Source organism: Equus quagga, chromosome 15, assembly GCF_021613505.1.
Source record: "Equus quagga isolate Etosha38 chromosome 15, UCLA_HA_Equagga_1.0, whole genome shotgun sequence".
NCBI classification, from domain to species: domain Eukaryota; kingdom Metazoa; phylum Chordata; class Mammalia; order Perissodactyla; family Equidae; genus Equus; species Equus quagga.
Genome location: NC_060281.1, coordinates 27,197,675 through 27,212,492, shown reverse-complemented (window position 1 = coordinate 27,212,492; position 14,818 = coordinate 27,197,675).

Sequence of the window (14,818 nt, the reverse complement as noted above, 5' to 3'; positions counted from 1 at the left end):
CCCCCACCCCCACAGCCCACACCCCAACACCCCACACCCCTACACCCACACCCAGTAATGGTTCTGCTGGCCTCTCTCCTCCCTCTTCCCCTCATCCTTTCTTATTTAAGGAAACCCCACGCGCTCTGGGCTTTGCCCCGTCTCATCTCACCTGAAACAGCATCCCACAGGCTAGCCTTCTTCCTTTGGCGGGAGAAGACAAAAGAGGCAAACACTTAGCATGTAACTTTTTTATCCTTGTTACACAAAGTCATTGTTATGCCCAGTTTACAGATGAGTAAACTGAGGCACAGAACAGTGAAGGGCACACTGACAGTGAACGGAGAAATCGTGACCCAAGCCCAGGGTTGTGAGAATCCTAGGATAATGAGCGGTCTTTCTGACCTCTCTCAAGACTCACCCTTCCAGGGCGCTCAGCCATCCGCCCCCACTCTGACCGTAAACCCACTGCTGGGGGCTGGCTAGCAAACCCAGCCACATCAATTTAACATGCTGGCTATAGAGTTCCTGGGTTACCCTACCCCCAGGAAATTGTTCATTTTAACCAGGAGATGAAACCTTGACCTCAAAAAGTGACTCAGTGAGGATCTCAAATCCCAGTTTCTCAGCCCAGATTTCAAGGCTCACCAGGGCATGCTGAGCCGCCTCTCCAGTCTCCTCCCGGTTCTGACCAGGCCAACCTGCTCTCCAGCTCATCCTGACTTGGCTGTCCATCCGGCCCACGGGCCAGGCACTCCCCACTGCTGAATAGCCTGCTGCTCCATTTTTTTTGTTAACTGTGGTAAAATATAAGTAACATGAAATTTACCATTTTAACCATTTTCATATGTACTGTTCAGTGTCATCAAGCACATTCACATTGTCATGCAACCATCACCACCATCCGTCTCCAGAACTTTTTCATCTTCTCAAACTGAAATTCTGTACCCATTCAACACTAACTTCTTATTCCCCGCTCTCCCCAGCCCCTTCCACCAACCGTTTTATTTTCTGTCCCTATGACTTTGACTACTCTAGGTACTTCATCTAAGTGGAATCATACAATATTTGTCCTTTTGTGTCCGGCTTATGGCACTTAGCATAATATCTTCAAGTTTCATCCATGTTGTAGCACATGTCAGAACTTCATTTTTCAGGCTGAATAACACCCCGTTGTATGTATATACCACATTTTCTTTATCTGTTCATCTGTCAGTAGACACTTGGGCTGTTCCCACCTGTGGCTATTGCGAATAACATTGCTATGATGTACAAATGTTTGATTCCCTGCTTTCCATTCTTTTAGGTGTGTACCCAGAAGCAGGATTGTTGGATCATATGATAACTCTGTCTAATTGTTCCGGAGCCGCTGCTCTACTTTTACTCTTATCCCACGTTCCTGACAGCTTCACCATCAGCCAGCATATTAGCCGTCACACTTAAAAATGTAGGGCTGCAGAAATAAAACTGCACACATTCGGGGAGCTAATCTGCGACCAAGGTGCCAAGAACACAGTGGAGAAAAGGTGGTCTCTTGAATAAGTGGTGCTGGGAAAACTGGACAGCCACATGCAACAGAATGAAATAGACCGTTAGCTCATGCCGTACACAAAAATTAACTCAAAATGGATCAAAGACTTGAAGATAAGTCCTGAAACCATAAAACTCCTGGAAGATAATATAGGTAGTATACTCTTGGACATTGAACTTAAAAGGATCTTTTCGAATACCATGTCTTCTCAGACAAGGGAAACAAAAGAAAAAATAAACTAGCAGGAGTTCATCAGACTAAAGAGCTTCTGCAAGGCAAAAGAAACTAGAATCAAAACCAAAAGCCAGGGGGCCGGCCCTGTGGCGGAGCGGTTAAGTTCGCTCGTTCCACTTTGGCAGTCCAAGGTTTCGCCACTTTGGATCCTGGACGCGGACATGGTGCCACCCATCAGGTCATGCTGAGGTGGCATCCCACATGGCACAATGAGAGGCACTCACAACTAGAATGTACGACTATGTACCAAGGGGCTTTGGGGAGAAGAAAAAGAAAAAAAAGATTGGCAATAGATGTTAGCACAGGTGCTAATCTTTAAAAAGAAAAAAAAAAGACAACTGACTAATTGGGAGAAAACTTTTGCAAATCATATATCTGATAAGGGGTTACCCTCCATAATATATAAGGAACTCACACAGCTGAACAACAAAAAAACAAACAGCCCAATCAAAAAATGGGCAGAGGATATGAACATTTTTCAAAAGAAGATATACAGATGGCCAATAAACACATGAAAAGATGTTCAATATCACTAATCATCAGGGAAATGCAGATCAAAACTACACTAAGATATCATCTTACACCTGTTAAAATGCTATTATCACTAAGACTAGAAATAACAAATGTTGGAGAGGGTGAGGAGAGAAGGGAACCCTCATACACTGCTGGTGGGAATGCAAACTGGTGCAACCACTATGGAAAACAGTATGGAGATTCCTCAAAAAACTAAAAATAGAACCACCATATGACCCAGCTATCCCACTACTGGGTATCTACCCAAACAACTGGAAATCAACAATCCAAAGCAACATATGCACCCCTATGTTCATTGCAGCGCTATTCACAATAGCCAAGACATGGAAGCAATCCAAGTGTCCACCAACCAAAGATTGGATAAAGAAGATATGGTATATATATACAATGGAATACTACTCAGGCCCCAAAAAAGACAAATTCATCCCATTTGCAAGAACCTGGAAAGACCTGGAGGGAATTATGCTAAGGGAAATAAGCCAGACTGAGAAAGACAAACATCAGATGATTTCACTCATTTGTGGAATATAAACAAGCACATGCACAAAGAAAACAGTTCAGTGATTACCAGGGGAAGGGGGGTCGGGGGTGAGCACAGGGGGTGAAGGGGAGCACCTACGTGGTGACAGACAAGAGATAATGTACAACTGAAATTTCACAATGATGTAAACTATTATGAACTCAAATGAAAAAAGAAAGAAAGAAAGAAAAATGTAGGGCTAAACTCATTGCTTCCAACCCAAGGAGCACAGATCAATCTGGAGGAAACTCAATGGCGGTGTGCCACGGGGCTGGTTTGGACCTGGCTCATTTCAATGTTTATATTAGAAATTCCAATAGAGGTGTGTAGGTCTGCTAATCAAATATAGAGATGTTATAAGATTAGAGTTCTGGCATACACAGAACGAAGATTTGTAACTACTGTGACAGGCAGGAGTGATAGGGCTATAAAACTAGCTTCTCTTCATTCGATGCCTCGATGGACCAAGCACTGTACTAAGTTTATTTCCTTTAGGTATCATTTAATTGTCACGCCTCTATGAGATCAGAAATACTGACCCACTTGACTGATGAGGAAGAAAGACTCAGAGAAACTCAGTAACTTACCCACCCTGAGCTTCCAGTCAAAGGAATCTGACCCCAAATTCACACTCTTTCCACAGTACTATGCCATCTCTCACTCTCTTCTATCATCAAAAAGAACATCGAGAGCTGCCTGATGGCATAGTGGTTAAAGTTCAGCGCTCACTGCTTCAGCCACCTGGGTTCACTTCCTGGGCGTGGAACCACAATGCTCGTCTGTCAGTAGCCATGCTGTGGTGGCGGCTCACACAGAACTAAAAGGACCTACAACTAGAAGATACAACTATGTACTGGGGCTTTGGGGAGGAAAAAGAAAAAAGGAGAGAGAGAGAGGAAGACTGGCAACAGATGATAGCTTAGGGCTAATCTTTCCCAGCCAAAAAAACGAACATCGAAGGGGTAAATGACCTTGACACAATTCACATTAAAGTTGGAGGAGACCTGGCTTGTCAGTACTCATGACATCAAGGTCTTCTGATTTTTGCTGAACTGAAACGACAGTGATATAGCTCCTGAAAAAGCACATAAAAACTTTGGTTCCATCAACAGGAGTATAGCAACCAAATCAAAGGAGCTCGCTGTCTACTATGCACCACACCAGTCAGTGACATTAAGACAATATGACCAGTTCCAGACACTAGGCTTTTTTTTAACAGCTTTCTTGAGGTATCATTGACAGACAATAAACTACACATATTTAAAGTATACAATTTGGTAAGTTTTTTGGGTTTTTTTGAAGTTCATATTTTTATTTAATTAATAGGTTATTTCGATGTTTCAGAGGCAGGGAGAGGCTATTTGGTTGGGCCTGCAATTTATCTGTGGAATTTTTCTCTTTTTTTAGGAAGATGAGCCCTGAGCTAACATCTGCCTCCAATTCTCCCCTTTTTGCTGAGGAAGACTGGCCCTGAGCTAACATCCATGCTCATCTTCCTCTACTTCATATGTGCGATGCCTACCACAGCATGGCATGCCAAGCAGTGCCATGCCCACACCCGGGATCCAAACTGGCAAACCTGGGATCCGAACCAGTGAACCCCGGACCGCCAAAGTCGAGCGTGCAAACTTAACCGCTGTGCCACTAGGCTGACCCTGTGGGATTTTAATTAAGTAATTTTCAATTATTTTATTGGGATCATAATGGTTTATAACATTGTGTAATTTCAGGTGTACATTATTATTTATTAATTTCTGTATAGACTGCATTGTGCTCACCACCAATAGCCTAATTCTTGTCTGTCACCATATAAATGTGCCCCTTTACTCCTTTCACCCACCCCTATACCCCCTTCCCCTTGGTAACCACTAATCTGTTCTCTTTATCCATGTGTTTGTGTTCCACATACGAGTGAAATCACGCAGTGTTTGTCTTTCTCTGTCTGGCTTATTTCACTTAGCATAATACCCTCAAGCACCCGTGTACAATTTGATAAGTTTTGACACATATATAAACCTGTGAAACCATCACCAGTATCAAGTGAACATAACCATCACCCCAAAGTTTCCTCGCATCCTTCATAATCGTTCCTCCCACTCCTCCCCACCTCCACCTCCCCAAGAAACCACAAAGGTGCTTTGTGTCACTGTTGATTAGTTTGCATTTTTTAGAATTTTATATAAATGAAATCGTCCAGCACTGACTCGTTATTTTTCATCTGGCCTCTTTTACTCGGTATAATTATGTTGAGATTCATCAATGTTGTCAAGCCTATCGATAGGTTTTCGTTTTTGCTGAGTAGTATTCGATTGTATGGATATACCACAGTGTGTTTATCCATTCTCTGTTGATGGACATTTGGGTTGTTTTCAGATCTTGGCTGTTACAATAAAGCTGCTATGGACATTTGCCTTGGAATGGATATATGCTTTCAATTATCTTAGGTAAATATCTTGGAGTTGAACGGTTAGGTCATGTGAAAGATGTGTGTTTAACTTTTTAAGAAACTATCGACGCCATTCCAAAGTGTCTGTAGCCCTTTACATTCCCACCAGCAGTTGAAGACTTTCAGTTGCTCCGCATCCTCGTCAGTACTTGGTATGGTCAGTCTTTTAAATTTTAGCCGTTCTAATAAGTGTGTAGTGGTCAGATCACTTTTTAAAGTGTCATATTACAAACCAAAAAGTGTATGGAAGAAAATGCTGGAAGGAGAAGAACCTAGCACCAGGATTCACAGGGAACTGGGAGGTATTTGGTTTGGAGAAAGATGGTCATCTTAAATATCTGGAAGAGAGATTAAATTTCTGTGTTGTTTTAGAAATGCACTAGAGCCAGAGGGAAAAGCCACTGAGAAAAAGATTTTCATTTATCAAAGGACTTTCTGATACAGCCTTTCAAAGGCAGAATGGGCTTTGGAGGAGGCGAGATCTCTGTCATTAGAAGTGTTCAAAGAGCAGAATTTGGAGGACTCCCCACTCGGGGATGGTCAATTCAACCCCATTCGGATCGGTTCAGCACCCACTATGCACTGTGATGGGATGGGGTGAGAGGAGACACAAGCAAATGTTATCACGCCTTTGCCTAAATAGTGTCATGCGATTAGGGCTCTGGCAAAGTGACGGCGGGAGAGGGAGGAGGAGCTCCCCAGGGCAGACAACACTGACCTGGGTCACAGAAGTGAGCGGGATACTATGAAAGAATTCCTATGCTGGGTGGGAGTTGGGATTAAATGACCTTCCAGTTTTGAAGATTCTAAGATTAAAGATTAAGCTGCATTCAAAAAAAAAAAAACACCTGGGGCCGGCTCCATGGCCGAGTGGTTAAGTTCGTGCGCTCTGCTGCGGTGGCCCAGGGTTCGGATCCTGGGCACGGACATGGCACCACTCATCAGGCCACGTTGAGGCGGCGTCCCACATCCCACAACTGGAAGGACCTGCAACTAAGATATTCAACTATGTACCTGAGGGGTTTGGGAAATAAAGCAGAAAAAAAAAAAAGATTGGCAACAGTTGTTAGCCCAGGTGCCAATCCTTAAAAAAAAAGGAAGATTGGCAACAGCTGTTAGCCCAGGTGCCAATCTTCAGAAAAAAAAAGAAAACCAAATATTCAAAAAAAAACCAAAAAACACCTAAAAGTCCATCAGTGGGGGCCTGGCATTATAAATTGAGGTCCGTTCTTAGAGTGGAATAAAATTCAGCTGAAATACAATCTAGGATTATCTTTACATATTAATATAGAACGATCTCCAAGATATATTAAGTTAAAAAAGCAAGGTCCAGATACTATGTGTGGTGGGCTACCATAGGGATTTTTCAGAAGAGGTCCGGTGAGGAAGAACACACACACACACACACACACTTTTATCTGCACAACATGTCTTATCTCCGGCCTAGTAACAGAGGTTGCCTTTGAGGGGAAGTGGCTGGGAGATAGGTGTGGGAAAGAAACTATGTCTGACAGACCCTTCTGTACCCTTAGAATTTTAATGTGAAAGTGAATTACCTATTAAAAATGAAATTAAAATAAAACTAAAATCATTAAAGGCGCCTATTTCAGCATGCTGTCCTAGAGGGCCTTCCTTAGCCTTTTCCTCAGCGTCCACCTCCCTCCACTGAACAGGCCTGTGGGCATGTCTTCCCCTCAGAGGAGCTCCCCCCCTCCCCCCGGGGAGCTTCTATTTCCTTCCTTCCTACTTCCCAAAGGCATTCAGCATCTAGGCCCACGTTTCCCAAACATCAATGTGCATACAGATCAACCTGGTATCTTGTAAAAATTCAGAATCTGACTCGGTAGCCTAGGGTGGGTCCCAAGATTCTGCATTTCTAACCAGCTCCCAGGTCACTGCACTTTGATTAGGGAGCGTCTAGAGCTCTGTGAACTCCATGATGAGGCTCACGGGTTTGGCGTCAGCAGGTTCTGAGAAGCTGCCTGCTCCAGAGGAGAGCAGGGGAGGTGATGGTGGAGATTCTGACAAGGTGGGTCCATCCCTGGTCTTATCTGAGCTCTCAGCATGGCCAACAGAGTGGGAACCACTGACCATTGCCCCTGGTTTCCATTCTCATCTACCACAGTTTTGCCTGGAGAATAGACTGACTACCCCAGCTGCCTCCACTGAAGGGGGGCCCAGACAGCGGGTGGGACAAAATGGTGCCCCAAAGGGGGCTGGAGAGGAAGATGCGCTGGGCAACAGCACTGTGCACTGTACAAGGCCAGCAGGCCTAGAATTCATCAGCCAGAGAAATGCTTTTCTTCCTTCTGTGGGCTAACGGTGGCTGCGGGCCACCCCCTCTCTCACACCCTCCCTGAAAATTCAGAAGCCAAATCAAACCTCCTACAGAAAATGAAACCAGACAGCGTTTGGCACAGCCTTTCTCCCTGGGTAAAAAGCAGATGTCTTGGATCCAGGTGTGGCGGGACCACCTGCTCTGGCAGAGAGCTGATGGCCCTCAGGCGGAGGTCTCCTCACTCGGCCAGGATGAGAACTGACCTGCGAACCTGGAAGTCAAGCTGCTCAAACACTCCCACCGCTCCCCTCGCCCCAGGAGACAGGATAGTTTTCCAGGCCACACACATGGGTTTCCCTGATGAGGCATTTTTCAGTATAACAAAACCCTGCTCTTGGCCTCCACCAGAGAGAAATGAGCGTGGTGTGAGTTCTGGAGGGAAACCAATAGGCACGTGCCCTCAGGGCTGACACCGCCTCTGGCTGGAACAGCACCCTCCACCCCAGTGCCCGCTGGAGCAATCCCAGGAAAGGCGCCCCCTCCCCTCACATCATCCCCACCCACTGTGACCATGCCTGAAATTGCACTATACATGTTCACTCTTTTGGGAGGAGAAATTGCATCTCTTAAAATGTTCCCACCCACAGGAGAGGTAATGCATTAAGCTGTTATCAGTCATCCACACCTTAATGTGAATTAGTTGATCAGCCCTGGAATGTTACACCTGGAATGGGCCTAGTCCAAGCTCTCTTTTTACAAGTGAGAAAAACTGAGCCCAGAATGGAGGCAACCGCCTCAAGGTCAGGCAGCAAGGCGGCGGCCAAGTCAAGGGCAGGAAGAGGCACAAGGGATGGATTGTATACAAGTGACCAGGATGATGAGGAGAACCTCAATGTAATCGAGAGGACCGCGGGCATCTGCGAGCTTGCACTTTATAGACGAACTCAGAACTGTACCAAATTTTCCCCCAAGAGAAGGTAGGAGGCAGAGCCAGAAGTAGCTCCCAGCCCTGCCCCACCCTTGAGCATAAAATGTCTTTGAAGTCTCCTGTTTTATCTTAAAGTTCATTGAAATGCAACACTCTACTCCAAAATATATTCTGGCTTGTTTTCACCTAAAAATAATAGCGAGATTTATTCAGTCAGATACCCTTGTCCATTTACAGACAGGCTGAGATCAAAGTTGGGGTTTCTGGGGAGAAGACTGGATGGCTGGGTCGGGGTGACGGGACTTCTCACTGTTTGCCCCTTGGTGGCTTTTGGAATTCTGTGCCATGTGCAAATATTATCTAGTCAAAAAATTAATAAAATTTAAACTTAAAAATGTGGGTGGGTTGGGGTATATGGAAACAGGCCCTCCTGTTCTGATGGAAGGGAGCACAAACAGAAACGTCCGCCTGATGGACCATTGTGATATTTATCCAAACGTTAAATACACACACTCTTTATCCAACAATGCCTGGTCCAGGGGTCTAGCCCACACGGGGGGAGATGACGCCCAAGCCTACTCACGGTTACATGACTTGCGCTGACCCCAAGAGGCTGGTGTGACATCTAACTGGCTTTGAAGGCCTTGCCGACTCTGAGCAAAGTCCAGGAGTTACGTGTCCCACTCTCCAGTCTAGCGATCTTCTCAGATCACCTCCCGAAGAGTCGCTCAGTGTACAACAGTCAAATAGTAACAATAGCTGATGCCTACTGAGGGCTCGATCTGTGCCTGATCGTGTTCCATAGACTGAACTCCTAGGGTTCTCACAACCACCCCCATGAACTAGCCATTATTCTCATCAGCCATGTGTGATGGATGAGGACACGAGGGTAGATTAGTGCTAACCTCGCCCAGGGCCACACTCGCCGACCTAGCAAGTGGCAGCGAGAGGATTCAAACCAGAGTCCATACTCTGAGCCTTCCCCCTATTCTGTCTGTGCAACGGCACGCGTGTACGCATCAGCTACCACTTGTTAAGCAACTCCCACGTGCTACACCCCTGTGCGAGTCACTTTGTGGTGTTTTTCCCAGGTTATCTCCAGAGCCCTGCGTTGAGCGCCGGAGGGGGTGGGGGTGGGAGGGGTCACAGAAGACACCTGCCCTCAAGAAGCTGCCAACGTGTGTAAGAGGACAGAAACAATCCTTACATTTGAGCGACACTTCACAGTTGGAAAGCCCTTTCACGATCTCATTTAATCTTCTTGACAATCCTGCCAAATAATTTTCACGTTCTCTGTTCCCGGATGAGGAAACCAAAGCTCTCCAAGTCACACGGGGCAGCCCCCAAGATCATCCAGCCAGCCCGGAGAGGGGCTGGAACCTGACCTCAGGCCTCATGACTCCTCTCTGCTACAGGAGAATGACACACTGCCTCGACAGCCCAGCCCGGGGGTTTCCAACCTGCTCCAACACGAGGGTTCCTTGTCCCCTTTGGAAGTTGTTGCAATCCTGTAAGTGAGAGGAGCTGCTATTTTGGGCTTCAGTCAACTGAGGAAATTCATAGTGGAAAACAACCAGGTTGAACCAGGTTCAGTACAGTCGAAAAGGAGCAGCACAGTCATACCCCAGACATAACTTAGACAGTCGGCAGACAGTATTTGGAGTACAAATAGACACAGAGACTTCTTCCAATAACTGCAGCCCATGGGCAGACAACTGGCTGAGCCCACACCGCCAGAGCAGTTCAGAGAACACATGTCCAGGGTGCCTCTTCTCAACCAGGGCACGGGGGGAAGAGAGCACCAAAATTCAACAGCACTGGTGGGAAGCAAAGTGGAGGAATTACTGGTAGCAAAGGAGAGTGGCCAAGGGAGACGGGTCTGCGGGGAGGCCCAGGGGGTACATGGGTATGTTTCTACTTCTTTCGGAGGGAAAGGTTGCTTCTAGATGCCCAAGCGCATTTGAGCCGTTGGGGTAAGAAGCAGACCAGAAGTGGAAAGAGCAGTCTAGAGGGAGACAATACAGGCCCAAACCACTTATTTGATGCCTTTGGGGTCAGCTGTGTTTCATAATTCAGAATTTGGGGGATTTTAGAGAAGTAACACAGTGCCTGTGCCATATATTTTGTAATGCCCCTCGTAGGATGCAGACAGCATCCCAAGTTCAAATGCGTCAGTATTTCTGCCACGAAGTATATGGATCATCACACAGGGTGGGACTACAGACTGTAATCAGCCTTGCATTTGTGCAGGACAGGTTTTGTTGCCAAATGTGTTGTTTTTGGAGCTTTTTCAGCTTTTGGAGCTGTAGATAAGGGATTGGGACTTAAAATTAAATACATGCCATTTTTGGCCAGCTTGCTATGTGCCAGGCACTATTTTAAACTAGTCTCTCATTCTCTCATTTAATCTTATGTCAACACTATCAGATTATTATCCTCAATTAACAATCAAGAAAACTGAGACTCAGAGATGTTGAGTGACTTGTCCAAGGTCACTCAGCTAGTCAGTGGCAGGTCTGGGACCGAATCCCAAGTGCCTGTGACTCCAAAGCCGGTGCTCTTTCCCGAGACACGCATTCCACCACCCTCACCATTCTGTTTAGGCCACCACTCTTCAGCAAGGAGATTACCCTTCAAGAAACAAAGAGTACTGACGTCCAAGGCGGTGGGAGCGGGTTCTCGCCTCTTATTGAGTGGCCGCTCCCATACCATTCTGTTCCCCTGTGCACCCATATCCAAGCTGAACCGAACAGGCAGCCCCTCCACGCCCTGGCCTGTGTAGAAGGCCTCCATCCTTGGTGATCACTTACTCACCTTTCCAGAACCCACTCGGGGCAGGACGGGGCAGCGGGGCAGCAGTTAAGCTCATGGATGTTAGAGCTCAGAGGCCTGGGTGCACATCCCAGCTCTGCAGCAACCCCAGAGGGCATTAAACTTCTCAGGGCTTTAGTTTCCTCCCGTGTAAAATGGAAGTAATTGTACTTGCCTTGTTGCTGTTGCAAGGATTACGTGAATGAGCACATTAAGTACTAGGAACAGAGCCGTCCTGGAACAAGCACTTGCTATTATTCCTACAAAAGAGACTTTTCTGCCCCAACCAATCTCTCTCTTCTCTCCCCTGCACACTCGGCCATCCAAGCCCTTCTATCACTTCTTTCCTGCTTATTTCCCTACATATCTGTTTCAACACCTGGCATATCACAGACAGTCATTAAGTGCTGAATGAATGAAGGAAGGAAGGAAAAGCCTTTGCCTGCAAAAGCTTGTAACTCTACTATGGAGAAAGTCATCAAGGTGAAAAGAAACCATATGATCCCCATCTGCTTTTTTTTTTTAATTGTGATGGGGAAGAATGGCCCTGGGCTAACATCTGTTGCCAATCTTTCTCTTTTTTTTTTCCTCCCCAATGCCCCAGTACAGAGCTGTATATCCTAGTTGTAGGTCATTCCAGCTCTTCTATGTGGGACGCCACCACAGCATGGCTTGACGAGCAGTGTGTAGGTCCACGCCCAGGATCCAAACTGGTGAACCCTGAGGCACCGAAGCGGAGCACACAAACGTAACCACTTGGCCACGGGGCCGGCCCCCTAGTCCCCATCTTCTATAGGCATATTGTAAAATCCCAATTCCTGCAAAGCTGTGGGGAATGGGGCTTGCAAAAAGCACCTAAGTTGCAATCTCAGCCTCCCTGGAGCCGACAGTCTACACGGGCGATAGGACGTGCCCATGTGAAAACTAGCTGCAGAGCAAGGTTGTGGTACTTGCCAGGGCAGGGACAGTCAGTGCCACCGGAAGTCCAGAGCTGGGAGAGGGCAGAACAAATGGGATGAGTCACAAATGTGTGTGTCATCCTTGCTCAAGGTAAAATAGGATTGTTGGGTAACAATAGGGACAATGTCACAAGGCAGGATAAGCCAAGCACATGCCTCTGAGTGGTGGGCCCAGCCTTGCATGGGGGGTTCAGAAGAGGGACAGCGAGAGAAGGAAGGCTTTTGGCTGGTGGTCAGGGCAGGTGTGGGGAGACAGTGGGACCTGAGTCCAGTGTCAGGGTCCCTCCATGGCTCACATGGGCTCAGACACCCCCATAGTCAGAGGTGGCTTCTATCTTCCCTGTGCTGACCTCCCACTGGACTGTGAGTCTCCTCGGCCTGGATCTGGGTTTCTGATAGTTTTTTTTATTATTATACAAGCAGCATGCTTAAAGAAGAAGACAAAGAAGGAGACGGAGGAGGAGAAGGGGAAGAAGGAAGAAGGAGGGATAAGGAAGAAGGAAGAAGGAAGGAGAAAATACAGAGAATCAGGGAGGAAAAAAATAACCTATAATCTTATTGTCCCCCAAAAATCACTCAATATTTTGGTGCCTGCCCTCCCACCCACCCGCTCATCCATCCCTTATGTACCCACCCCACCCTTCAACCTACCCTTCCATCCACCTACTCATCCATTCATCCATCTGTATCAGAGTTCTTAGTTGCAAACAACAGAATCCACTCTAACAGAAACGGTAAGCTAAAGAATATTACGAGGCTTACAGAATCCAGAAGGGAAGATAGGCTCCAGGCTCAGTATTCAGGAATGACGCCCAGACCACCCAGATGTACTTTTCCAGCCAAGCCACCACAGCAGCTATTAATCAGCACAAATTCTGCAACTTGCCTCACCTCGCTCCCTTCAACAATGGTGGAAATCGAATCCTAGACCACCCCTCCCATTGCTCTAAAGGCCAGCTGCCTCCCCCAGGCCCCTTCCCCAGGAAACCGGCTTCCTTAGTTTGCTCTCTTCCAAGTCAAAAATCTCATGTGGGTGCATCTGCTTGGTGGAACCTGGGTCACATGCCTACACCCTAGTCACAAGGGAGTCTGAGAAAGCAAATTTCTGGCCTTTACTTTGGAGAAGTGGGATTTACGATGTGGGGAAAACCCACAAACCTAGGAAAGTTGATCAAAAGATACTGGTGACCATAAGGCATGGCAAATGTCCCCTACACTATGCATTGTTTTTCTCCTTACAAATATAGAATGACATCAATTTAACCACTCCTGGAATCTCCAGTACCTGGCACACAGTAGGCACCAAATACATGAGGAAGGAAAGGCAGAAAGAGGAGGGAGAGATTACACATTTTCATGCCGCCTTCTTAAACCAGGCTGAATGAGCACTTTATGTTTGAGTCCATAAAATTCCAAGGCCTCTTGTGGATCGTGAAGGAAGAGGACTCCATTGCCCAGCCCAGAAGCACAAAGCGGTCCTCTCGCACCCATCAGAGACACACGGCACCTCTGCCCATGGCATGCAGCGTCTGGACCACATGGGATACTGTGTCCTGAGTAGTCACTTTCTCCGTAGCGCACCTGTTGGCCTAATGTCACTTAGGCTGTCACTGTATCTCCTCCCCTCCCCCATCCCTGAGTTTTGTGGGGTTTTAGTAGTCTCTGAAGGCCAATCTCAAACAGTTGCTACAAAGGCAACATTAGAAGCCTCCCAGGGTGATAAAGATCACTGGCACTAAATTCCAGCGAATCTGTTAAAATCTGTCTTGTTCTTCACGGGCAAGGTATGCTATCCCAGAATTACACGGGTCCTGTCTCTTAGAAATCTAGACTGTAGTTTAATTGGTAAGAGGCAAGATGCAGACTCTCTTGCTGCCAAATGAGGTAGGAAAACGTCCCTGCTCCCAGGCTTCGGGAACTACCAAGTCAGCGTAGGCTGGGCAGGACCAGGGAGGGCTGCTGAGAGAGGGTGGTGAGGGGTGAAGCAGCAAGGGTGTTGCAGCCCGGTTGCCGCTGCAAACCTGCATCCGTCCCTAACCCCAGATGGCGTATCTTAAATTCCTATAGCATCACGTACCCCTCCTTATCATGACTGGATTTCACTGTGGTGATTATCTGATGGATGTCCGCCTCCTCCACGCCACAGCGAGCTTGCCATTGTGCCCTAGGATGGCGCTGGGTGGGCAGAGGCTGGTGAGGACCAGGTCGGGCGCGGCTGCGGGGAGGGGAAGCTGAGACCCATCACAAAGACTGTCTGCAGCCTCCCCCCATCAACCCCTTTCCCCCAGGGAGGCGCAGCTGATGTGTTTCTGGAGCGTTCCAATCCAATTAGCGCCCTCCCCTGCTCCAAGGAGGAGCCCAAGCCACCACTCCCTTCCCTGAGGTGGAGACCGGTGTGTGTGTGAGGTGGGGGGGATGCTGAGGAGGTCTGAACACCCCGACCCAGCTCCTCCTGGCAGCGTGGCTGGCTAGCAGCTACAGAGGCTGCTATGACAGCGCCCGTTTCTAGGCGACTGTTCTGGGGAATGGTCTGTTTTGGCAACCAGAGGGCCCCTGGGTAAAGGGGGCTGCCGGGCCGCCGCGTCATTTGCATAGCAA